Source organism: Somniosus microcephalus, chromosome 7 (genome assembly GCF_052327205.1).
Source record: "Somniosus microcephalus isolate GS21.2 chromosome 7, FLI_Smic_1.0, whole genome shotgun sequence".
Taxonomy (NCBI): Eukaryota; Metazoa; Chordata; class Chondrichthyes; order Squaliformes; family Somniosidae; genus Somniosus; species Somniosus microcephalus.
Genome location: NC_140993.1, coordinates 169819377 through 169844270, shown reverse-complemented (window position 1 = coordinate 169844270; position 24894 = coordinate 169819377). Strand labels below are relative to the sequence as shown.

The window sequence follows — 24894 nt, the reverse complement described above, 5'->3', positions numbered from 1 at the left end:
GGAATACTGCATACAGTTTTGGTGTCCATACTTAAGAAAAGATATACTTGCTCTCGAGTCAGTACAAAGAAGGTTCACTTGGTTAATCCCGGGGATGAGGGGGTGATCATATGAGGAGAGGTTGAGTAGATTGGGATTCTACTCATTGGAGTTCAGAAGAATGAGAGGCGATCTTATTGAAACATATAAGATTGTGAAGGGGCTTGATTGGGTGGATGCGGTGAGGATGTTGCCAATGATGGGTGAAACTAGAACTAGGGGGCATAATCTTTGAATAAGGGGCTGCTCTTTCAAAACTGAGATGAGGAGAAACTTCTTCACTCAGAGGGTGGTAGGCTTGTGGAATTTGCTGCCCCAGAAAGCTGTGGAAGCTACATCATTAAATAAATTTAAAACAGAAATAGATAGTTTCCTAGAAGTAAAGGGAACTAAGGGTTACGGGGAGCGGGCAGGAAATTGGACATGAGTCTAGGTTCGGGATGCTCATGGCCCTGTGGGTAGTGGAGTGGGCCCAGGGGCCGTGTAGCCTGGTTCTGCTCCTACTTCTTGTGTTCTAATTCTGTGTTAGATTTCAGGAGATGGTTTTATTCCTGTTCCTGGCTGGGGTGGAGATCGCCTTTACAGAAGGTAAGTACTCTAGAAAATATAGGGACAGAGTGATCTCCTGGACTAATTTCGATCGCCTAGATGGGTCGGAGAGGAATTTCCCAGATTTTTTCTCCCAAATTGGCCATTGGTTTTTTTATCTGGTTTTTCGCCTCTCCCGGGAGATCACATGGGTTCGGGTGGGATGGAGAGTGATAGAAGATTTGAGGTTAGGATCAGATCAGCCATGATCTTATTGAATGGTGGAGCAGGCTCGAGGGGCCGATTGGCCTACTCCTGCTCCTATTTCTTATGTTCTTATGTTCTTATGAAATCGTTGCCCATTTATAAAACACTGGTTCGACCCCAGCTGGAGTATTGTGGTCAATTCTGGGCACCACACTTTAGGAAGGGTGTCAAGGCCGTAAGAGAGGATGCAGGGGAGATTTTCCGGACTGGTGCCAGGGATGAAAGACTTCAGTTACGCGGAATTGGGGTTGTTCTCCTTAGAGCAGAGAAGGCTCAGGGGAGATTCGATAGAGGTGTTCAAAATCATGAAGGATTTTGATTGAGTAAATAAGGAGAAACTGTTTCCAGTGGCAGATGGGTTGGTAACTAGAGGACACAGATTTAAGGTGGTTGGCAAAAGAACCAGAAATGACGTGCGGAAAGAAAATTATGCAGCGAGTTGCCATGCCTGAAAGGGTGATGGAAGCAGATTCAATAGTAACTTTCAAAAGGGAATTGGATAAATACTTGAATTGGAAAAATTTGCAGGGCTCTGGGAGTGAGACTAATTGGACAGCTCTTTCAAAGAGCTGACTCAGGCATGATGGGCCAAATGGCCTCCTTCTATGCTGCATCATTCTATGATTGTATGATTTGAGAGGGTGTGCATTCTAATGAAAGGAAGGACTTCACTAATGGACTTTAGTAGCTCATACAGGTAATTTTGTGAACCTTGAAACAATTAACCTTGAATCCATATTAAAAAGTACAATCTTCATTTCACTTCACAAAGACTTCATTTTTAAACTCGATTCTGCACTTATGACAGACATGCTGTTGAGCTGCACTGCACCTACTTTTACTTACAGTAAGATGCTTCTCCTTTTAGAAATCCTTGATAATGCTGGGGTTTTAATGGCAGAGTTCTGACTTTTGCTTATCTCTTAAGTTGATGTCAGCAGCTACCCTGCAGAAAAAAATTGGTCCATTGTGTTTTTTCAAGGTCTACAGTGTCCATCCATTGATAGGCAATGCCTGAGGCTTGGAATGCTTTTTGTCCCTACCTTTTTCTATCCTTTTTTCCTGAAGGAGTAATAGAATAGACCTGCACCTCATTCCCGAGTATGGTAGCTGTATGAAGTGCTTGCGAGGAGAGCTGCTCTCTCTGCCTCTCCACAGTACCATACTCATTGGTTCACATTAGCGCCACATTTCAGGCCACAGCGGATCCTGACTGTCCTTCATATCCTTGCATGTGCCAACACTATGCTGCAAGGTTGTTGTAGGTGCATGGCATCGGCCTCTCTGTCCCTGAGAAAACAAGTTATTCCCAGTTATGTGTGCAGAAATGCTTGGGGGCATCTTGACAGAGGTGGCCAATTAGGCAGCGCTGGCTATTGATCACCCTGGCATGCCTTCTTTCATGTAATACCATGGAAAGCATGATATGCTATGATTGCAGTGTTTCTGAGGAACCTTCCAGCAAAATAGTTAGTTTAGGCATTCACAGCTAATAGTGACTCCACTGGGATCTGTTGGCACACCTTCCTTTGGGAACAACATCTGGCAAAATGAGGTAATTTCACATAACTCTGCAGATGTGGTTGCATGGGTGCCAGTGGGAGAGTACAAACCACTTGGGCAGCCTCACCTGCCTAGTATCATCTGTAAGTCCTCATCTTCTTCCAAGGGCAACAGCTCAGACTCTTGGTAAACCCACTGATGTCAGTAAAGGGAGCTTGAGGCAAAAAAAAATTGAAACAAAAATAAGCAGAAACAAAACCCAATTAACACATAAGGCCCAGAACAGTCGAAAAATGTTTCCCATTGAAATCATTGGCCATTTTGGAAGTCTACCCTGGGGCTCCATTCTCAACAGGTTTTCTGGGTGTGCTGGGGACTTGGCATCCAGCACACCAACTTCCTGTGAAATGGAGCAGTGTCATTCCCCATCATAGTTTGCATATCCTAATAAAGTCCCACATGCCTTGGCCAGCTTCCATGGCCTGACTCAGGCCCAAACAGAAAATGTTGTGGGCCAGGATGAGGTGCTATTCGGGGCGGGGGATAGAGGGTCGGGTGCGGTGGGGTGCAGTGGTTGTAAGGTGAGGAATTCCATTCTATCTCTGTTTGGGGTCTGGGTCTGAAAACAAGCTACTGAGCAATAAAATCAACCTCAAAATCTCTTCTGTTCTGTACTTTGAAACAGGGAACACTTCCCGATCTTCTCAAAGTAAAATATGTGATTCCTCTAATGCACACATGTATAAATCATCTTAGCATATTGACATTCAGTGGCAAGATCTTTGTATCACTGGGGGGGTGGATTTACACGGGGGCTCTGTAATTCATCCGCTGAAACTTCAACAGAAGAGGCGCCAAAACCCCAGAAAAACGGCATCAACACTTTATCCTGGGTTTTTCCAGGGTTTCTGTGGCTCTTCTACTTATACAGCTATCATGTTGGAAATGTGCCTAATACGGTAGAGTAGGGCACATAGTGTTAAGCAGGGAAGGAGACAATTGGGATGCAGAGCCTATAATGTAAGGTTAAATGTGTTATTTTAGGATTAGTACTTTGAAGGTCTCGGTAGGCGAATGGGAGAATTCCTGTAGAAACTCACCCCCACTGTGTTTACAGATGGGGCTTTATCATTTGAAAATTTAAAAAAATCCACCAAACAACACTGAGCCTGGAAATTCCATGAGGATTCTCCCAATCTTTAGGCATCTACACTGTTTCTCTGGGGCTTCGATCAATCTCCCGTCGAAATTACGGCGGAGAGTTTGGGAGAATCACTGTGGAATTTCAGGGCCATAAACTTTAAAGATCCTGTGCCACAGATCACTGCAACAAAGCACATTTGAACTTACTGTGCTATGGGCTGTTAGGATGGAGGTGCAATTATCCCACATAATGAATTCTTCAGCATGCCAGGTGCCAAGTGAAGCGCCAAGTCATAATTTAAAGACCTCGTTCCACACTTTGGCCAGAAGTTTACCAGGTTTGGAGGCGAGTCTGCTGTAAAAATCACAAAGATTGACAGCAGGTCGGTATCCCGCTGTAAACCCGCCTCCTTGTCAGTTTCCCAAGTGTCGGGTCTGTCATCCCTGAACAGACCCGACACCAAGCGGCGGGTCAGCCAATTTAGATACTTAAAAGCTTATTAAAAGGTAGTCAAGAACCATTTTCCCATGTACTTACCATTTTACCAGGTTTTCAGTGAGGTTCCCGGAGAGCGGCTATCACGTCAGGTAAGTATGTTGTGTTCTCAATGACTCTCCATTGCTGTGAATAGGTGAAAGCTGCAAAAGTGGTATAAAACCTACCATTTTACAGCTGTTCACTTCCCAATCTTAGAAGCTGGAGCATTAATGATTTGGAACCCACTTTTGAGCTTTACGCACTTTTGAAGTGTTTGGAGTAATCTCTCTATCCACTGTCACCTCTTTGGAGCAACCTATCTCAACATTGACAGATTACTTCTGTTATCTCAACCTCATCTGCCATCTAGTCCATCAGCATCGGTGTCCTTGAAAAAATCTCATCTTAGTCCTCAGAATACCAACACGATCAGCCCCAAAACCAGCATCACCAGGCACACCAGCAGCACAGACATCCACACCAACCTCCTCCACAATCAACTGATGCCCTGGACACAGGGCATCATCACCCATGCACATTGCTGCCCAGGATGCCAGCGATGGACTCACCATGTCCAGATTTGCTTCACTGTACACCCTGGCTGTCACATGATGCACCAGGTTGGCACCATCCCACACCAACACCATAAAACATCCCTACAATGCCCAAATCATTCCTTTCACACTCATCACCATTGCAGGGAGGTACTGTTATGTCTCACCATTCACTGCAACTCACTAAGCCACTTCCAAAGGTGCACACATATCTGTCCAAGAATGCAAAGTGTTGAAAATAAAGATTTCAATGTTTGACAGCACATTACCAGAAACTTCACATGAACATTGGCTAAGCCACCCAAGTACCAACCCTTGTGTGTTGTTAGTTGGTATGATTGGACTAGGATGAGGGTGAGTATGAGGGGTGGCTAGTGAAATGGTGAAGTGATAATGTAGAAAGAGAGGGATGGGTGGAGGTTCAAGGTAAGTTGGTGTGAGTAAAGATGTACAGGAGTAGGATAGGGAAGGTAGAGTGATGGGGATGTGATGAATAGCATAGCAGGGTGAGGTTCACTGTGGCTTGGCAGTAATCTACTGAGATCAATGGAAGGTTTGCGCCACTGCAGCCTGGTCTTCCTGACGACATCCTTGCTTGTGCCCTCCTGTGCAATGTGCAACCAGGCTGCGTTGGTGTCCTGGGGAGGTGTCTTCTGCCCATTGGAAGGGAAGAGAAGCTTCCTGCGTGCTGTGACGCCCTCCATAAGCATATGGAGGGAGTCATGGGAGAGCCTGGGTGCACCGTGCACCTTTGTGCCGTGCTTGTCAGTGTTTGCAGCACCTCAATGCTGCAGAACACTGACAGCACAACTGTCAAAAAATCAATGTGGACATGACCACTTTAAGGAAACCGGCTGATGACACGTCATCAAATGACGTCATCAGACCTGCTTCCTTTTAATTGGCCGGGAACCTCACAGGGCGGGCTTAACAAGCCCAATCAGGGAAAAATCACTTGGAGGAGGTGGGATGAAGACGTGTGCGGAGTTTGAGACCGCTGTCTGCACTGGACTTGCCACGGCTGGCACAATCGCGGCCATTGCGACTGTAGCCTGCCAAGGTGTGTGAGCATGTGCCTTATTAGACAAGGTCATAGTGATGGCATGGATATGTGGTCGGAAGCTCAACTCAGGGTCAAATATGACACCAAGATTGCGAACAGTCTGGTTCAGCCTTGGACAGTTGCCAGGGAGAGGGTTGGAGTCGGTGGCTAGGGAACGGAGTTTGTGGTGGGGACCGAAGACAATGGCTTCAGCCTTCCCAATATTTAGTTGGAGGAAATTTCTGGTCATCCAGTATTGGATGTTGGACAGGCAGTCTGACATTTTAGAGACAGATTTTTTTTATTCGTTCATGGGATGTGGGCGTCATTGGCAACACCAGCATTTATTGCCCATCCCTAGCTAGCCTTGAGAAGGTAGTGAACCATCTTCTTGAACTGCTGAAATCTGTGATGAGGAGGTACTCCAACAGTGCCATTAGGGAGGGAGTTCCAGGATTTTGACCCAGAGATGATGAAGGAATGGCAATATATTTCCAAATCAGGATGGTGTGTGATTCGGAGGGGAACTTGGAGGTGATGGTGTTCCCATGTGCCTGTTGCCCTTGTCCTCCTAGGCAGTAGTGGTTGTGGGTTTGGGAGGTGCTGCTGAAGAAACCTTGGTGAGTGGCTGCAGTGCATCTTGTAGATGGTACACACTGCAGCCACGGTACGCCGGTGGTGGACAGAGTGAATGTTTAAGGTGGTGGATGGTGTACCAATCAAGTGGGCTGCTTTGACCTGGATAATGTCGAGCTTCTTTAGTGTTGCTGGAGCTGCACCTATCCAGGTAAGTGGAGAGTATTCCATCACACTCCTGACTGGTGCCTTGTAGATGATGGAAAGGCTTTGGGGAGTCAGGACGTCTTGAGTCACTTGCCGCAGATTACCTAGCCTCTGACCTGCTCTTGTAGCCACAGTATTTATGTGGCTAGTCCAGTTAAGTTTCTGGTCAATGGTGACGCCCCGGATGTTGATGGTGAGGGATTCAGCAATGGTAGTCCTGTTGAATGTCAAGGGGCGGTGGTTAGACTCTCTCTTGTTGGAGATGGTTATTACCTGGCACTTGTGTGGCACGAATGTTACTTGCCACTTATCAGCCCAAGTCTGAATGTCGTCCAGGTCTTGCTGCATGCGGGCATGGACTGCTTCATTATCTGAGGAGTTGTGAATGGCGGTGAACATTGTGCAGTCATCAGCGAACATCACCATTTCTGACCTTTTGCTGGAGGGAAGGTCATTGATGAAGCAGCTGAAGATGGTTGGACCTGGGACACTGCCCTGAGGAACTCCTGCAGCAATGTCCTGGGGCTGTGATGATTGGCCTCCAACAATCACAACCATCTTCCTTTGTGCTAGGTATGACTCCAGCCAGTGGAGAGTTTTCCTCCTGATTCCCATTGACTTCAATTTTACTAGGGCTCTTTGATGCCACACTCGGTCAAGTGCTGCCTTGACGTCAAGGGCAGTCACTCTCACCTCATGTCTGGAATTCAGCTCTTTAGCCCATGTTTGGTCCAAGGCTATAATGAGGCCTGAAGCCGAGTGGTCCTGGTGGAACTCAAGCTGAGCATCAGTGAGCAGTTTAAAAATTTTTTTTTTTAAATTTATTCATTGATGGGATGTGGGCGTCGCTGGCTAGGCCTGCATTTAGTGCCCATCCCTAATTGCCCTTGAGAAGATGGTGGTGAGCTGCCTTCTTGAACCGCTGCAGTCCATATGGTGTAGGTACACCCACAATGCTGTTAGGAAGGGAGTTCCAGGATTTTAGCCCAGCGACAGTGAAGGAACGGCAATACAGGTCCAAGTCAGGATGGTGTGTGGCTTGGAGGGGAACTTGTAGGTGGTGATGTTCCCATGCGTCTGCTGCCCTTGTCCTTCTAAGTGGTAGAGGTCGCGGGTTTGGAAGGTGCTGTTGAAGGAGCTTTGGCGAGTTGCTGCAGTGCATCTTGTAGATGGTACACACTGCAGCCACAGTGTGCCGGTGGTGGAGGGAGTGAATGTTGAAGGTGGTGGATGGAGTGCCAATCAAGCGGGCTGCTTTATCCTGAATGGTGTTGAGCTTCTTGAGTGTTGTTGGAGCTACACTCATCCAGGCAAGTGGAGAGTATTCCATCACACTCCTGACTTGTGCCTTGTAGATGGTGGAAAGGCTTTGGGGAGTCAGGAGGTGAGACACTCGCCACAGAATTCCCAGCCTCTGGCCTGCTCTTGTAGCCACAGTATTTATATGGCTGGTCCAGTTCAGTTTCTGATCAATGGTAACCCCCAGGATGTTGATAGTGGGGGATTCAGCGATGGTAATGCCATTGAATGTCAAGGGGAGATGGTTAGAGTCTCGCTTGTTGGAGATGGTCATTGCCTGGCACTTGTGTGGTGCGAATGTTACTTGCCACTTGTCAGCCCAAGTCTGAATGTTGTCCAGGTCTTGCTGCATATGGACACGGACTACGTCAGTATCTGACGAGTCTCGAATGGTGCTGAACAGTGTGCAATCATCAGCGAACATCCCCACTTCTGACCTTATGATGGAGGGAAGGTCATTGATGAAACAGCTGAAGATGGTTGGGCCTAGGACACTGCCCTGAGGAACGCCTGCAGTGATGTCATGTGATTGAGATGAATGACCTCCAACAACCACAGCCAACTTCCTTTGTGCTAGGTATGATTCCAACCAATGGAGAGTTTTCCCCTTGATTCCCATTGACTTCAGTTTTGCGAGTAAGTGCTGCTTGATAGCACTGTCGATGAGACCTTCCACCACTTTGCTGATGATTGAGAGTAGACTGATGAGGCAATAATTGGCCAGATTGGATTTGTCCTGCTTTTTGTTAAGAGGACATATCTGGGCAATTTTCCACATTGTCGGGTAGAGGCCAGTGTTGTAGCTGTACTGGAACAGCTTGGCTAGCAGCGTGGCTAGTTCTGGAGCACAAGTCTTCAACATGACAGCCAGGATGTTGTTGGGGTCCATAGCCTTTGCTGTGTCCAGTGCACTCAGCTGTTTCTTGATGTCACATGGTGTGAATCAAATTGACTGAAGACTGGCTTCTGTGATGGTGGAGACCTTGGGAAGAGGACGATATGGATCATCCACTCGGCACTTCTGGCTGAAGATGGTTGCAAACACATCAACCTTGGCTTTTGCACTCACGTGCTGGGCTCCGCCATCATTGAGGATGGGGATGTTCATGGAGCCTCCTCCTCCCATTAGTTGTCTAATTGTCCACCACCATTCACGACTGGATGTGGCAGGACTGCAGAGCTTTGATCTGACCCGTTGGTTGTGGCATTGCTTAGCTCTGTCTATAGCATGCTGCTTCCGCCTTTTAGCATGTATGTAGACCTGTGTTGCAGCTTCACCAGGTTGGCACTTCATTTTTAAGTACGACTGATGCTGCTCCTGGCATGCTCTTCTACACTCCTCATTGAACCAGGGTACTTGAGTGGGCGGTAGACAACGAGGATACTACTGATCTCCAAGGGCTGCTCTATATTGAAGTTTATTTACTGATTTAGTTTATTTTAATTCACTGGGAGTACTTTGGCACTTGCTATTATATTACTTAAGCTGCTTCTCATCCCACTCCCAAAATGATGCCTACCATAGAAAATCCCTTAAGCAGGAGTTAAATATTGGCCCAGAAATTCGGGTCGGAGGCTTCCCGCGGGTGCAAGCCCCCGATCTGCACTTAGCTTGCATGCCGGCCGTTGAGCTGTGGGCCCCCGTGGAATTCCGATCCGGGGCCTGGTCCAGCTGCCGGCGCACAGTGCTTGCGTATCCCAGGGGCGCAGTTAGTTCGAAGCGTCCCCTGGGATCACGTGGGCCATGGGCAGCCAATCGGAGCAGGGAATGCTCCATTCATAAGTCTGACAGGAAGTGCTGTCAAGACTTATAAATACTACGGCCCCAAAATAGCACTAAACCTTCAAATAAATTTTTAAAAAACATCACATTTGTTAAATTAACTATAAATTACATGAAATGACTATTTTAAACAATAATTTAAATTTGTGAAAAAAATAATTTTATATTCTAACAGGGCTAAAAATAAACTTACCTTGCTTTAAAGTATTTAAAAATAATAAACCTGTGGAAAAAATGTTTTAATTTTAATTAATTCACCACTTACCTTGTAAAAAGCAGGCCTTACGCCTGCTTTTTACATTTCTAACTTCTGCAGGCTTACGTTCCCGGAGAAACCTGTAAAAAAAAGTAAGTTTGATGCGCACGTGCAGTCTCCCCCGCGCACGCGTTCGACCTCTGAACCTCTTCGTTCAGAGGAACGGAAGTACCGGTTTCCCGCGCATGCGCAGTGCATGCAGGAAACCGGCACTTCCATCGGGTCTACGGGTGAGTACCCCATGTGTACTCACCCGTGGAGACCCGAATTTCTGGGCCATTAAATTCACCAAACCATCTTGGCCCCAAAGGCAATTTTTTCATGGGTGAGCCATGTTAGCTTGAATTTCACACAGACACTAACACACACAAGTGCTTTTTAAAATCAGCAAGTGTCGTAATCAAAAAAAACTTCTCTTACCATCTCAGTTTTTCTTACTGCAACATCACATAGAACACACCAGGCTATAAATGCACTACTACCGTCAGAAAGTGCCTCAATACAGGTAGAACAACAGTCAAGTATTTTCAGAAACTTGGGCGTTGTGTCAATTGGGTAAATATTACAAGTATTCTGACTGATTACGTGGCAAACTGTGGAAATATGACTCTCCCAGATGACTAAAGTTTTATAAATGTACTTTCATCACTGACTCTAAAGCTTCCAATTCACTGGTTTATTTATGAGTCAAATGTCCCAGATGCTCTACAGCTATTGTGTTGGAAATGTGCCTAATGCAGGAGAGTAGGGCACGTAGTGAAGCAGGAAAGGAGACAATTGGGTTGCAGGGCCTATAATGTAAGGTTAAATGTATTATTTTAGGATTAGTACTTTGGAGGTTATGGCAGGCGAGTGGGAGAATTCCTGCAGAAACTCACCCCCACTGTGTTTACAGATGGGACTTTATCATTTGAAACAACAACAACAACTTGTATTTATATAGAACCTTTAAAGTAGTAAAACGTCCCAAGGCGCTTCACAGGAGTGTTATAAGACCAAAAAAAATAAATCCACCAGACAACACTAAGGCCTGGAAATTCCATGAGGATTCTCCTGATCTTTAGCCATCTACACTGTTTGTTAGTGGGGCTGATGGTGTTTAAAAGTCTAGTATTACATTTAGGTGTAATTTTTTTGGTGTGATTTGTTTTAAATTATTCTGCATTTTTTTTTTCAAAATTATTTAAGATAATCTGAATATCATTTGGCAGCAGAAGTTTATAGGATTGCCCAGAACAAAATGACAACAGTATATGTTACTAGGCATTTATGTTAGTCATTTAAAAATCATTGTAAATACAGTTGATTTAGTTATCATTCAAATGAAGAAAGGGAAGTAAATTAATTCTCATTTAAAATTAAATACGATGTATGATACATTTGGCTTGGTTTTTGTAAAGAGGTTTGTATTGTATTTGCGAATTTATGATTAACAGACATGAGCCTCTATTCACCAACATTTAGCGTATGCCAGCCAAATATCAGTAAATAATTGAATTACAGGAAGCTTGTTCAATTCACTGAGTGTTTGCTGAAAAATGTAGAGATTTAAATGATGTTGAAACACTATGGACATGGACTTACTTATAATATACTACTGACTTGAGCAAGGACTTTGTTATGTCCATGTATCTTAATGTTGTGTCCTTCAATAATCAGACAACAGACTGCAGGGAACGATTCAACAGGTGTTTACTGAATGAGGGTTACTCTAGAAATAACTGTACAGATCACTACTCAGGGTTTATATACAGGTGTGGTCACTGCCGGTACTACAGTATACAGGAGCTGTAAAAAGTAGTTCTCTCCCTTAAGGTATATATACATTACATACATTACAATTCCTCCCCTTTTAGATTAACAGTACCATAATACTCATTTAACAATTAACATTTTTAATATACAATGTTATATGAAAATAGTCCATTCATATATTCAGTCTCTGGGGAGGCTTCCTGATTCTTTCTGAATAACGCCTTTCCCGAGTGTCTTGCTCTTGGTGCGGAGGCGATTCTAGCACCCTGTCGTCAGTTGATTCATCAGCTTCCAATGCTATTGTTTCTGAGGTAGATGCGACCTGTACGTCGGGTTCCTCACCAGGTACGTATGGCCGAGACATGGGGTTGACTCGTTCCTGTGACTCTAGGATCTGGTCAGCATGGCGTCTCACAATGTTCTCCCCAACATCCACTGTGTACATTAGTGGCCCCTGCCGTGTGCATATCATTCCTGGTTGCCATTTCTCTGTTCGGTAGTCGCGGGCCAAGACTGGTTGCCCTACATTGAAGCTCCTTGTCGGCTTCTCATTGATGTGCTGGAATTGCTTACTCTCAACATCTCTTCGTACATTTGGTCTGAGCAAATCCAGACGAGATCTCAACCTTCGGTTAAAGAACATCATGGCCAGGGCCTGGTTGGTGACTGCATGTGTTGCATTTCTGTAGGCTAACAGGAAATTGTCCACCTTATGCTGCAGTGGAATGTCGTCATCGCACATGGCCTTTACTGCTTTTTTAAAGGTTTGTACGAACCTCTCAGCCAATCCATTTGTGGCTGGATGATACGGGGCGGATGTGTAATGCCTTACCCCATTCCTTTCCATAAATCTTCGAAACTCTTCGGACACAAACTGTGGTCCGTTATCAGAGCAAATCTGCCCTGGCAAGCCGTTCCTGGCAAAAATGGTCCGTAGGACTGCAATAGTTTTCTCCGTGGTGGTGGAGGACATTTTGATCACCTCAGGTCATTTCGAGTGCACATCCACGGCTATTAAAAACATTGAGTCCATGAATGGACCAGCAAAATCAATATGCACCCGTTGCCATGGAGATGAGGGCCACTCCCATGGGTGTAGAGGGGCATGTGGTGGTGCATTTTGGACCTTCTGGCATCCTGAGCAGCTCTTTGTCAGGTCCTCGATTTGCTGATCGATCCTCGGCCACCACACATAAGCCCTAGCAAGGCTTTTCATTTTCATCCCTCCCAGATGACCTTCGTGAAGTTCATTGAGCACTCTCTTCCTTAACTTGGGTGGAATTACCACTCGGGACCCACACATCAAGGACCCTGGCATACTGACAGCTGTTCTCTTCTGGATGAGAATGCTGGCAACAGTGAGTCGCCATGTGCTGGCCATCCCTTCACTGTCAAATCATATACCCGAGACAGTGTCGGGTCACTTCGGGTCTCCTTCTCTATACCAGCGTTAGTTACTGGCAAGCATTCAATTATAGTAGAATGAAATATTTCGACAGGATCCACTGCTGGTGCTTCCTCCGCAGTAGGCAGTGGCAGGCGTGATAGCCCATCAGCGTTTCCATGCTGTTTCGTGCCCTTATACTCGATTTCATATTGTTGCGCCCCTGGAAAAAGGGACCATCTTTGTAGCCGTTGCGCAGTCATCACCGGAATGCCCTTCTTTGGATTAAAGATGGAGACAAGTGGTTGGTGGTCAGTCAGCAAGGTGAACTTCTGCCCGTGCAGATAGTGATTGAACTTTTTCACTCCCCACACTAGGCTGAGGGCCTCCCTGTCAATCTGGGTGTAGTTACGCTCAGCTGAGGTTAGTGACCGAGACGCAAAGGTTACTGGCCTCTCCGAGCCGTCCGGGAATTTGTGCGACAGCACCGCTCCAATGCCATACGGTGATGCATCACACGCCAACCGAATTGGTAGTGCTGGGTTGAAATGAGCCAACACCTCTTTTGATGTGATCAATGCTTTGCTCTTCTGGAAAGCTCGTTTACATTCGTCACTCTACTTCCATGGTACCCCCGTTTGCAGTAGGGTGTTCAGTGGGTGTAGTACGGTAGACAAATTCGGCAAGAACTTATGGTAGTAGTTCACCAGCCCGAGGAACGACCTCAGTTGTGACACATTTTCTGGTGCTGGAGCCTTGACTACTGCCTCAATCTTTTCAGGGGACTTATGTAACCCCTCTTTATCAATAACGTGGCCACAATACGAGATCTGCTTCTAGAAAAACTCGCATTTGTGGCGATTAGCTCGGAGCCCATATTCCTTCAATCTAGTGAGCACCTGCTCCAGGTTGGCGAGGTGATCACTGTCATTTTCGCCCGTGACCAGGATGTCGTCCAAATAACACTGGGTCCCTGGAATCCCTTGCAGGACTTGTTCCATTGCCCTTTGCCAAATAGCCGGAGCTGATGCTACCCCGAACACCAGCCGGTTGTATTGGTAGAGACCTTTATGAGTGTTGATCGTGAGGTACTGTTTCGAGGCTTCTTCTACCTCCATTTGCAGGTACGCCTGGGCCAGATCAATCTTAGTGAAGCGTTTCCCTCCAGATAGTGAGGCAAAAATATCTTCAATCCGCAGAAACGGATATTGTACAGTGTGAAGGACTGGGTTCACTGTCACCTTAAAGTCCCCACAGATGCGAACCTTCTTTGGTTCCCCAGGCGTATTACTCAACGACCTCTTCATTACAGGAACGATGGGTGTAGCACACTTGCTCCAGTCCACTTTGGACAGTACTCCTGAATGTTCCAAACCTTCCAGCTCTGCTTCGACGGCTGGGCGGATCGCATAAGGTACCGGTCTGGCCTTAAAAACTTTGGGCTTGCATTTTCCTCTATTTTGATCGTCGCTGTTATGCCTTTTAGTGTTCCGAGTCCCTGCTGGAACACTTCTTGTGCGTCAGTTAGCATTTTTGACAGTCGTCCAGGTGTGACGTCGTCATCCTTGTTGGCACCTACAGTCAGTGCTTGTATGGAATGCCAATCTAACTGTATCTTCCGGATCCATTCACGTCCTTGTAGTGGTGGTCCTCCATCTGGCAATACATATAGGTCAATTTTTGGTGTTTCCTTGCCGTTATATATAACGTTCACCCTTATTTTTCCTTTGGGGTAGATTTTTGCCCCGTGTACGTCTTCAAGACAATCTTTGTATCTCTCAAGGGTATATGTGAGAATAGCCGCTTGTAGTCCCTTCGGTTTATGACTGTTAGGGCTGATCCTGTGTCCAATTCCATTTTTACTTGGACTCCTGCTATCTTGAGCGTGACCCAGATAGTTTGGTGATCCTCCGTTTTGATCACATTATGTAGTTTCAGACAACCCAGCTCCTTGGTTCCGGAGTCTGTATCACTCTTCTGTTCATCTGAACTACTCTCCGTCACCTTATGTACCTTCTTGTACTTCTCCTGTGGAGATTTCTTGCTGCTGGTTTTCTTTCCCGACCTGCAGACTCTTGCTATGTGTCCTACTTTTCCACACTGTCTGCACACTTTGTCCTTGAACCAGCAATCATTATGGTCGTGTGTTGTTCTGCCGCAGCGATAGCACTTCACTGTTCCGTATGACATTTCATTTGTGCCATATTCTTGTGGTCTCCGTTGTATCTCTGCAGCGCCCCGTGCTGCTGCTTCGTGTGATACTGCAATGCTGAAAGCCTTGTCCAGCGTAAGATCCTTTTCTGATAGAAGCCGTTTCTGGGTTCCTTCACTTTGAAGCCCACACACAAACTTGTCCCTTAAAGTATCTGCTAGTCCCATTCCAAACTGGCAGTGTTTCGATAGCTTGCGCAGTTCCGTTAAATACTCAGCATTACTTTCGTCTTTATGCTGGTTCCTTTTGTGAAACTTAAATCTTTCTGCTATCAGCAGCGGTGTGGGGTTTAAGTGGTTCTGTAGGATTGACACTATGTTTTCAAAATCCTTTTCTACTGGCTTCTCTGGGGTTACTAGGTTTCGTAGTAAGCCATACATTTTTGCACCCATTGAATTCAACAATACCAGCGCTTTCTTGTCATCTGGCACTTCATTCGCCTTGCAGTATACTTCTATGCATTCGACATATGTCGTCCAGTCTTCGACTTCATTGTTGAACGCTGTGATACTGCCACTCTTCGGCATTTTTGGGTGTGGTTAGACTGGCTTAAAATGGCGTCTCCCGCGCTTTCCTTTCTTCCCCGCTGCGGCTTAAAATGGCGTCTCCCGCGCTGCTGCCAACGCCGCTCTCGGTGGTCCTCGTGGCGACTGGTGACGCCCTAGTTTTCGCGCGCTTCTCCTGCGCTGCTGCCAACGCCGCTCTCGGCGGTCCTTGTGGGAAATGGCGATGCCCTGTGGGTTTCGCGCGCTTCTCCTGTGCTGCTGCCAACACCGCTCTCTGCGGTCCTAGTGGCAATGGCAGTGCCTCGCGTTTTCCTGCACGCCTCTCTCCCCCATTGACGCTGCTCGGCCCTTGAACACCGGCTGCGCTCTGCTCTCTCTCGTCTCTCTCCCCCGTTGACGCCGCTCGGTCCTGAACACTGGCTGCGCCCTGTACGCTCTGCCCTCTCTCTCTCCCCCGTCGACACTGCTCGGCCTTTTTCTGTGCCGCTCAGTCGGGCTCTAGCCCGCTGCTGTCCGGGAAGGGTCTGCGCAGTACCTGTTGCCAGCCCGTTTCGCTGGACCACCGTGACTGGAAAGCCAAGCCTGGCTCTCGACAGCCTCCCCTGCGATGTTCAAATCTCCGCTGGACGACTGGGCGGTTGCCCGTGGTCGACGCCCGTGCTTCTGGACTCGACCTTCTTCCGCTGTTCTTCAGGAGCGAATCCCTGGGTGGTGATGCAGAGTTGCAGGTAGGTTCGAATCTGCCTCATCGCCAATGTTATGTCCGTGTATCTTAATGTTGTGTCCTTCAATAATCAGACAACAGACTGCAGGGAACGATTCAACAGGTGTTTACTGAATGAGGGTTACTCTAGAACTAATTGTACAGATCACTACTCAGGGTTTATATACAGGTGTGGTCACTGCCGGTACTACAGTATACAGGAGCTGTAAAAAGTAGTTCTCTCCCTTAAGGTATATATACATTACATACATTACAGACTTCATGTTGTGCGATACTAAGCCATACAGATAACAAAGGTCTGTGCTGAATTAGTTGATCGAAGTTAAGATGGCGGTGCTCAGTGTCACTGGGATGGGAAGGATTCCCATTCTTGATCTTGACATTTAGCGACCATTGCTGAAGTGCGCACGAGTGGACACTGGAAAAGGATTGGATTGGGCTTGGCTGTGAACCTCCACAGTTGAATACCCTGCCAACACTCACTCTTTAGGCTCACACATAGCCATTTTGGAAAGGTGATGATATGCTCTTTGTGCCCATCGGAACTTACTTTAATAAGAGCCATTGATAGTTCTGCAAGGGTGTAAAATTACATGGTATGCTTGCTTTGCTGCAGTGGGTCAATGTGCTACTGTTGCTAATTATTTTAAAAAATTGGTAGATATAATTTTGCCAGATCCAGTTTGTAGTCCCTATTTAATTACTTAATCTATATATATATGATTATCCATGGGAACCTGATTTTGTTTCTAGCAGTTAGTTTACAATAAGGCTCTGCTTGCATGTCAGCAGAGGAGCAGTGCAAAGGGAAGTAATACAACTTTAGGGAAATAATAAACAGATACACAACAGGGAACATAAATTTTTGGTGCACTGGAAGATACAAACGTGAAATATTTATGTAGTCAGAACCCAAAGGAAAGGACATGTTAGCACTAAACTATAGGATCCGAGGAATACATCTATTGCTAGTAGACTTTCCGAACTGAGAAATACACATTTGTATGTGCCCAAAAAGCAACATAAACTAACAGGAATACTCAAGCAAAAAAAATCCACTGAAGATAGCAAGTAAAGGTGGAATGAGTTGGGATGGCCAAATTAGTGCAGGATATCAGATGAAAATTATTTCCCAAGATTTACTTAGGACAGAGGGGAGGAAGAGACATGGGGGGCTAAATTGGGCTCTGTAGCACCTGTTTATTAGGCACTATGCGGCAACCTAATACTCAAAAATGGCATACGAGATGCATGCACACATTTACAACAGGAAGTGCGCAGGACGCCATCTTGGTAAAGGGGTTTGCACGTGCACACTAACAACTGCCGACAGCCTGGAGTCAGGCAGATAATTACATTAATCAGTGTGCAATGTTGATTTGATGCCAGCGATGCCAGCTTCGAACAACACGTTCCAGCCTTCACCCTGTATGAACCTTGCACAGCTGAACGACGTTAAACGGAATGAAGGACCGCCCACCAGCGCTATTAAAGGGGTCATGAACTACTTACCGGTTAGTTGCTGGATTATTTTTTCTGGCAGCTGTTGCATTTGTACGCTTTTTCGGAGCTTTCCTATACTTGCCTAAAGTTTGAATAGTCTACAGGGAGTTGTCTGATGCTGAAGTATTTAACTGTTCATTTAAAAGCTTGTGCTGAAATAAGTTGCTCCCAGACATGGCTGGCCTGGTAGGGCTACCTTTTGGAATTGAACATGACTGGGAGAATGAAAAGAGGCCATGCAGAGCAGGACAATCTGCTAAAAGAGAGAGGAGGTGGAGGAGAAGAAGGACTCTCAACAGGAGGCCATATCAGCCAAGGGTCTTAAGGAAGCAATTCTCTTACCTCAACTTCAGTGAGGACCAATGCTTGGGACGTCTTCACTTCACAAAAGAGGTTGTGACTGAAATCTGCCAACTGTTGCAGCCACAACGGCCATCTCAAAGCAGGGCAAGGACAGCATTGCCTGTGGCTGTCAAGGTGACCGTGGCTCTTAACTTTTATGCACCTGGCTCCTTCCAGGCTGCAATATCTCGCAGTTAACAGTGCTTTGCTGTATAAGGGACATCACTGAGGCTCTCTATACACAGAGAAACAGTTTAGTCTCATTCCCTCTTGCCAGAGACAAGCAGGCGGAGCAAGCACAAGGATTTGCATGGATTGTAGGCTTCCCCATGGTGCAGGGTGCCATTGCCTGCATGCACATTGCCTTGTGTGCACCTCATGTGAACTCGGCCTTTCATGACATGAAAGGGATTCCACTCCCTCAATGTGCACCGGCTGTGCGACCACAGGCAGTGTATCATGCAGGTAAATGCCCTTTATCCTGGCAGCAGTCACGATTCCTTCATTCTGTGGCAATCCTCTGTGCTAGCTGTATTTGACCCACCATGGCAAGTCAAAGGCTGGCTACTGGGCAGCAAGGGTTAGTCACTTATGACATGGCTCATGACTCTGGTCCAGAACCCACGCACACATGTACAGCAGGTATACAATAAGAGTAATGCTAGCACAAGGAGCATTATAGAGCACACCATCGGCATCCTCAAGCAATGCTCCCATTGCATGGACCGCTCTGGAGGATCCCTGCAGTACTCAGCTGAGTGGGTATCAAGATTTGTGGTAGTATGCTGCATGCTGCACAACCTGACCATTATATGGGAACAGCCTTTGCCACTATCTATCAGCCGAGAAGCTGAGGAGCAGGAGCATGAGGAAGAGCAGAAGGAGGAAAAAGTGGAGGAGAAGGAAGCACAACAGGCAATGGAGGAACATGAAGAGGAAGGGAGAATACAATGTACACAGCCCCTTTCTGCCCAGGTTCTACGTGATCAAATAATTCATGAGTGAGATCAGTACACTTAACCACACCTCCCCATTCACCAACAGTCCCACACTCCTTACCTTTCCTCTATCACTGACCATCACATGTCCTTTTTCTGAAAACACGAAAATAAAACCACCAGAAAATGCACATTCTAATCCAATTTTATATATTTAATCATTACATAATGCAAATTAAAATAAACTAATCACCCTTGTGCATTCCATTAGTGCTAGTTTTCCGTGTGTCTTTGCCTGTCCTAGTACTCGTACGAGGTCCTTCCCCAGTGGCTGCAGCATGGCTGGTGGAAGGCTGCTGACCTTCAGTTGAGAAGACTGCAGATGGCCTTACAGGATGACCTCGAGCAGCTCTGGGCCTAGATGGCCCGGCTTCAGTCTGCACTACCTCAGCCTGGGTGGCAGCAGTCCGGACTGGCTGGCTGACAGGCAACAGCAAGGGTACTGGTAGAGTGGCAGTGGTGGGAGCATGAATGCTGTCACCCTGAGAGAGGACAGCAGGTTTGTGCTCCATGGAACCACTGCCAGTCTCCCAGGGCAGTGCCTCAGCAATCCTACTGATCTGTTGGAGAACAGATTGATGGACTGCTGTTATACCCTGGAAGCCCATTTGAACAGTGGTATCCAGAACCATGATGGCAGCAGTCTGAGCTTGCAAGGGTGCAATCTGAGCTTCCACTGTAGCACTCAGACCTTTGATGGATGCCATTTGTGCTGCAATGGAAACTGTGACATCGGTCATCAGACCCTGCATAATGGTGGGTTCCATAGGTGGGCTGATGGAGGTGACCACCCTTTCCATGTTGGAAAGGATGGGCTCCAAGCTCTGCGCAAAGCCCTGTGCCAAGTTGGTGCTGTACTCCTCCATGCTCCTTTACATTGTGCACAGGCTTTATGGCAGGCTTTCCAGTGCATCAAGTATTTAGTTATATATACCTATCAGCCTTCTTCTGTAGCCTGGCTCATCAAAGTGCTCATCTGAATCCTCTGCAGCTGAACTAGTGTGTCACCTCACCCTACAGCGAGCTAGCACCTGTGCTATCCTTTCGCTCCACCATGGCTCCTGCGCACTTATGCCCGGTGTCATACCACATGCAGATCCCTCCTCTATCCTAGCCTTTAAACTATGCCCAGTATCAATCTCTGATCTGGTGGCTGCAAGTGTAAAATTGAGTGTCGGTGTCTCTTCATCTTACTGTCTTCTTCCTTTTCCTCCATTGACGGGGCAGGTTCCAGATCTTGGGTATCTGAAATGAAAAAGGGACAATGATTGGGTTGTGGTGAGGGGAGAGGAGAAAGTAATAAGTGCGTGCTTATGCCATCTGCAGCTTGTGAGTCAGAAGAGATTGTGAGATGAGGGAGAAGTGGGATGAGAGAAGGAGGATTAGCTATGCAGATACCCTCACCATTGCTCCTTCTAGCCCCGCCAGTGATGCCCCTTTCCATGATGGCCAGCACTGTCTCCTCCATGGGGGTTAAAGCATGCAAGCACGCTTGTCCTCCTCCAGTTCTTTCCTGCTGCCTCCTGTTAAGTGCCACCTTCTCCTCCGAGAAAGAGGGAAGTGTGTCAGTAAGTATCCTGCAATGTTTGGGTGATGTGGCTGTCATGGTTAAATAGCTGCCACAGTGTGCGAGCCGTGAGTTGTGGGTGTGAGGCAAGTAACAGTGCTAAGTATGTGAGGATGAGGTGAAGCATATGAACGTTGGGGTTGAGTACTGATTGATAAAGATTGTTGGTAGGTGGGTGATGGGGATGTAGTTAATTGAGCAGTGGATGAGGCTAGTGTTGCAGTTGGTAGGATATGCCATTTGAAGATTAATTTACTCACCCTGAGAACTCACGTCAGATTGTTAAACCTCTTCCTGCACTGCATCCATGTTCTTGGAACAACACTCATGGCATTGACCTCTGCCACTACTTCTTCTCACTGCTTCCTGAGCATATGTCTGGAAGACCTCCTTCATAAGAACATAAGAACATAAGACATAGGAGCAGGAGTAGGCCAATCGGCCCCTCGAGCCTGCTCCACCATTCAATAAGATCATGGCTGATCTGATCCTAACCTCAAATCTTCTATCACTCTGCATCCACCCGAACCCATGTGATCTCCCGGGAGAGGCGAAAAACCAGATAAAGACCCAATGGCCAATTTGGGAGAAAAAAATCTGGGAAATTCCTCTCCGACCCATCTAGGCGATCGAAATTCTTCCAGGAGATCACTCTGTCCCTATATTTTCTACAGTACTTACCTTCTGTAAAGGCGATCTCCACCCCAGCCAGGAACAGGAATAAAACCATCTCCTGAAATCTAACACAGAATTAGAACACAGTAGGAGCAGAACCAGGCTACACGGCCCCTGGGCCCACTCCACTACCCACAGGGCCATGACCATTCCAAACCTAGACTCATGTCCAATTTCTTGCCCGCTCCCCGTAACCCTTAATTCCCTTTACTTCTAGGAAACTATCTATTTCTGTTTTAAATTTATTTAATGATGTAGCTTCCACAGCTTTCTGGGGCAGCAAATTCCACAAACCTACTACCCTCTGAGTGAAGAAGTTTCTCCTCATCTCAGTTTTGAAAGAGCAGCCCCTTATTTTAAGGTTATGCCCCCTAGTTCTAGTTTCACCCATCATTGGGAACATCCTCACCGCATCCACCCGATCAAGGCCCTTCACAATCTTATATGTTTCAATAAGATCGCCTCTCATTCTTCTGAACTCCAATGAGTAGAGTCCTAATCTACTCAACCTCTCCTCATATGACCACCCTCTCATCCCCGGGATTAACCGAGTGAACCTTCTTTGTACTGACTCGAGAGCAAGTATGTCCTTTCTTAAGTATGGACACCAAAACTGTATGCAGTATTCCAGGTGCGGTCTCACCAATACCTTGTACAACTGCAGCAATACCTCCCTGTTTTTATATTCCATCCCCCTAGCAATAAAAGCCAACATTCCATTGGCCTTCTTGATCACTTGCTGCATACTAACTTTTTGAGTTTCGTGCACCAGGACCCCCAGATCCCTTTGTACTACAGTACTTTCCAGTTTCTTGCCATTAAGATAATAACTTGCTCTATGATTTTTCCTGCCAAAGTGCATAACCTCACACTTTCCAGTATTGTATTCCATCTGCCAAATCTCTGCCCACTTACTTAGCCTGTCTATGTCCCTTTGCAGGTTTTTTATGTCCTCCTCACTCACTACTTTCCGTCCCATCTTTGTATCATCTGCAAACTTTGATATGTTACACTCGGTCCCCTCCTCCAAATCGTTAATATAGATTGTAAAGAGTTGGGGACCCAGCACTGACCCCTGCGGAACACCACTAGTTACTGGTTGCCAATCTGAGAACGAACCATTTATCCCAACTCTCTGCTTTCTATTAGAGAGCCAATCCTCCACCCACGCCAGAATATTACCCCCAATCCCGTGATTTTTTATCTTGAGCAATAATCTTTTGTGTGGCACCTTGTCAAATGCCTTTTGGAAGTCTAAATACACTACGTCCACTGGTTCCCCTTTATCCACCCTGTATGTTACTTCCTCAAAAAACTCCAGCAAATTTGTCAAACATGACTTCCCCTTCATGAAACCATGCTGAGTTTGTCCTATTAAATTATGTTTATCCAAATGTCCGGTTACTGTCTGCTTAATAATGGACTCTAACATTTTACCAACCACAGATGTTAGGCTAACAGGTCTATAGTTTCCAGCCTTCTGCCTACTACCCTTTTTAAATAAGGGTGTTACATTAGCAGTTTTCCAATCTGCCGGGACCTTTACTGAGTCCAGTGAGTTTTGGAAAATTATTACCAATGCATCCACAATCCCTACCGCTACTTCCCTCAAGACCCTAGGATGCAAGCCAGCAGGTCCAGGGGATTTATCCGCCTTGAGTCCCATTATTTTACCAAGTACCACTTCCTTAGTGATTTTAATCGTATTTAGTTCCTCCCCCCATAGAGCCCCCTATTTGTCCAGTGTTGGGATATTCTTAGTGTCCTCTACTGTAAAGACTGATACAAAATAATTGTTCAGTGTTTTCGCCATCTCCATGTTTCCCACCATTAATTTCCTGGTCTCATCCTCTAAGGGACCAACATTTACTTTAGCCACCCTTTTTCTTTTTATATAACTATAGAAACTTTTACTGTCTGTTTTTATATTTTTTGCTAATTTACTTTCATAATCTACCTTCCCTTTCTTAATCAATCTTTTAGTTATTTTTTGATGTATTTTAAAGTCTTCCCAATCTTCCATCCTCCCACTAGATTTGGCTACCTTATATGCCCTTGTTTTTAGTCGGATACTATCCTTAATTACTTTACTTAGCCACGGATGGCTATCTTTTCTCTTACACCCTTTTTTCCTCAGTGGAATATATATTTTTTGGAAGTTGTAAAATAACTCCTTAAATGTACACCACTGATCATGTACCGTCTTACCCTTTAATCTATTTTCCCAGTCCACTCTAATCAATTCCGCTCTCATACCTTCATAGTCTCCTTTATTCAAGCTCAGCACGCTTGTTTGAGCTCCAACCTTCTCACCCTTTACTTGAATATGGAACTCAACCATGTTATGGTCACTCATTCCAAGGGGATCCTTTACTAGGACATTTTTAATTAATCCTGTCTCATTACACAGGACCAAATCTAAGGTTGCTTGCCCCCTGGTCGGTTCAGTTACATACTGCTCAAGAAACCCATCCCTAATACACTCAATGAACTCATCCTCAAGGCTGCTCTGCCCAATTTGATTTGTCCAGTTAATATGATAATTAAAATCCCCCATAATTATAGCTGTTCCCTTATTACAAGCCTCAACTACTTCCTCGCTGTGGAGGCTGGATTTTGCCATTGGTGGCGGGTTGGGGGCGAGTCAGGTGGTTGGCGGGTCCCGCTTCCGCCTCCACTGTCAGGCGGGCTTTTTTAGCTATTTTTCCGTAATTGGTCAATTGATTCCCAGCGTGTGTGCACCCCTGGCCTAATTAGTTTTATGGGCCTGAAACTCACCTCTGATGATGTCATTTCTCCAGCTGCATATAAGGGCTCCAAGTAGCCTTGGTTCATTTTCAGCCTCTACGATTGTGATTGCTTCTCTTCATAGTATTTGGAGCGAGTGCAATGTCGACTTCAAGGCCCAAGGCCTCACCTCGGTTTAATGATGAGTCCCTCCATACTCTGGTGGAGGGAGCCAGTGCACTAAAGGAGGTGCTGTTTCCATCCTCTGGGAGGAAAAAAACCTCCCCAGCAGACCAAAGCTGTGTGGCTGCAAGTTGCCCAGGAGGTCAGCTCCAGATCGATGTGTAGCAGAACCTGGCTGCAGTGCCAAAAGAGGTTCAATGACCTTGCCCGAACAGGCAAAGTGTGTATAGCATCACCTTTACCCTCATTCTGCTCCCCCTCTCCTCTCAGCACCATCACCCTGCATTGTCAATCTACTCCTACACATCCCACTTTACCCTTACATCCGTTGGACCTTAACCATTCCCTCTCTCTCTATGTACTATTCGACTATGCTGCCCTCACACTCCTTATCACTGTTATGCTATGACAACAACTAACAATGCACAAGTAGGGCCCTTAGTATTGGGACCTCACTTCATCTTTGTGTGCTTCTAAGTATCTATGCTATGGATTATCTACACTCACTCCATCATTCTCACTCAAACTCCACTTGTGTCCCTGATTGCAGGAAAAGAGAGCCCACAATAAGGGGGAAAGGGTGAAGACTGGAGGAGGGCCACCCTCAATAGCCCATCTCACCAGCGCTGAGGAGGCGGCCCTA

General features: G+C 46.3%; 1 pseudogene; it reads right to left on the bottom strand.

Moving 5' to 3' along the window:
- LOC147114998 (uncharacterized) overlaps positions 1 to 24176 on the bottom strand; it is an 85805-nt pseudogene extending 61629 nt beyond the window's left edge.
- Positions 24177 to 24894: the final 718 nt, after the last annotated feature.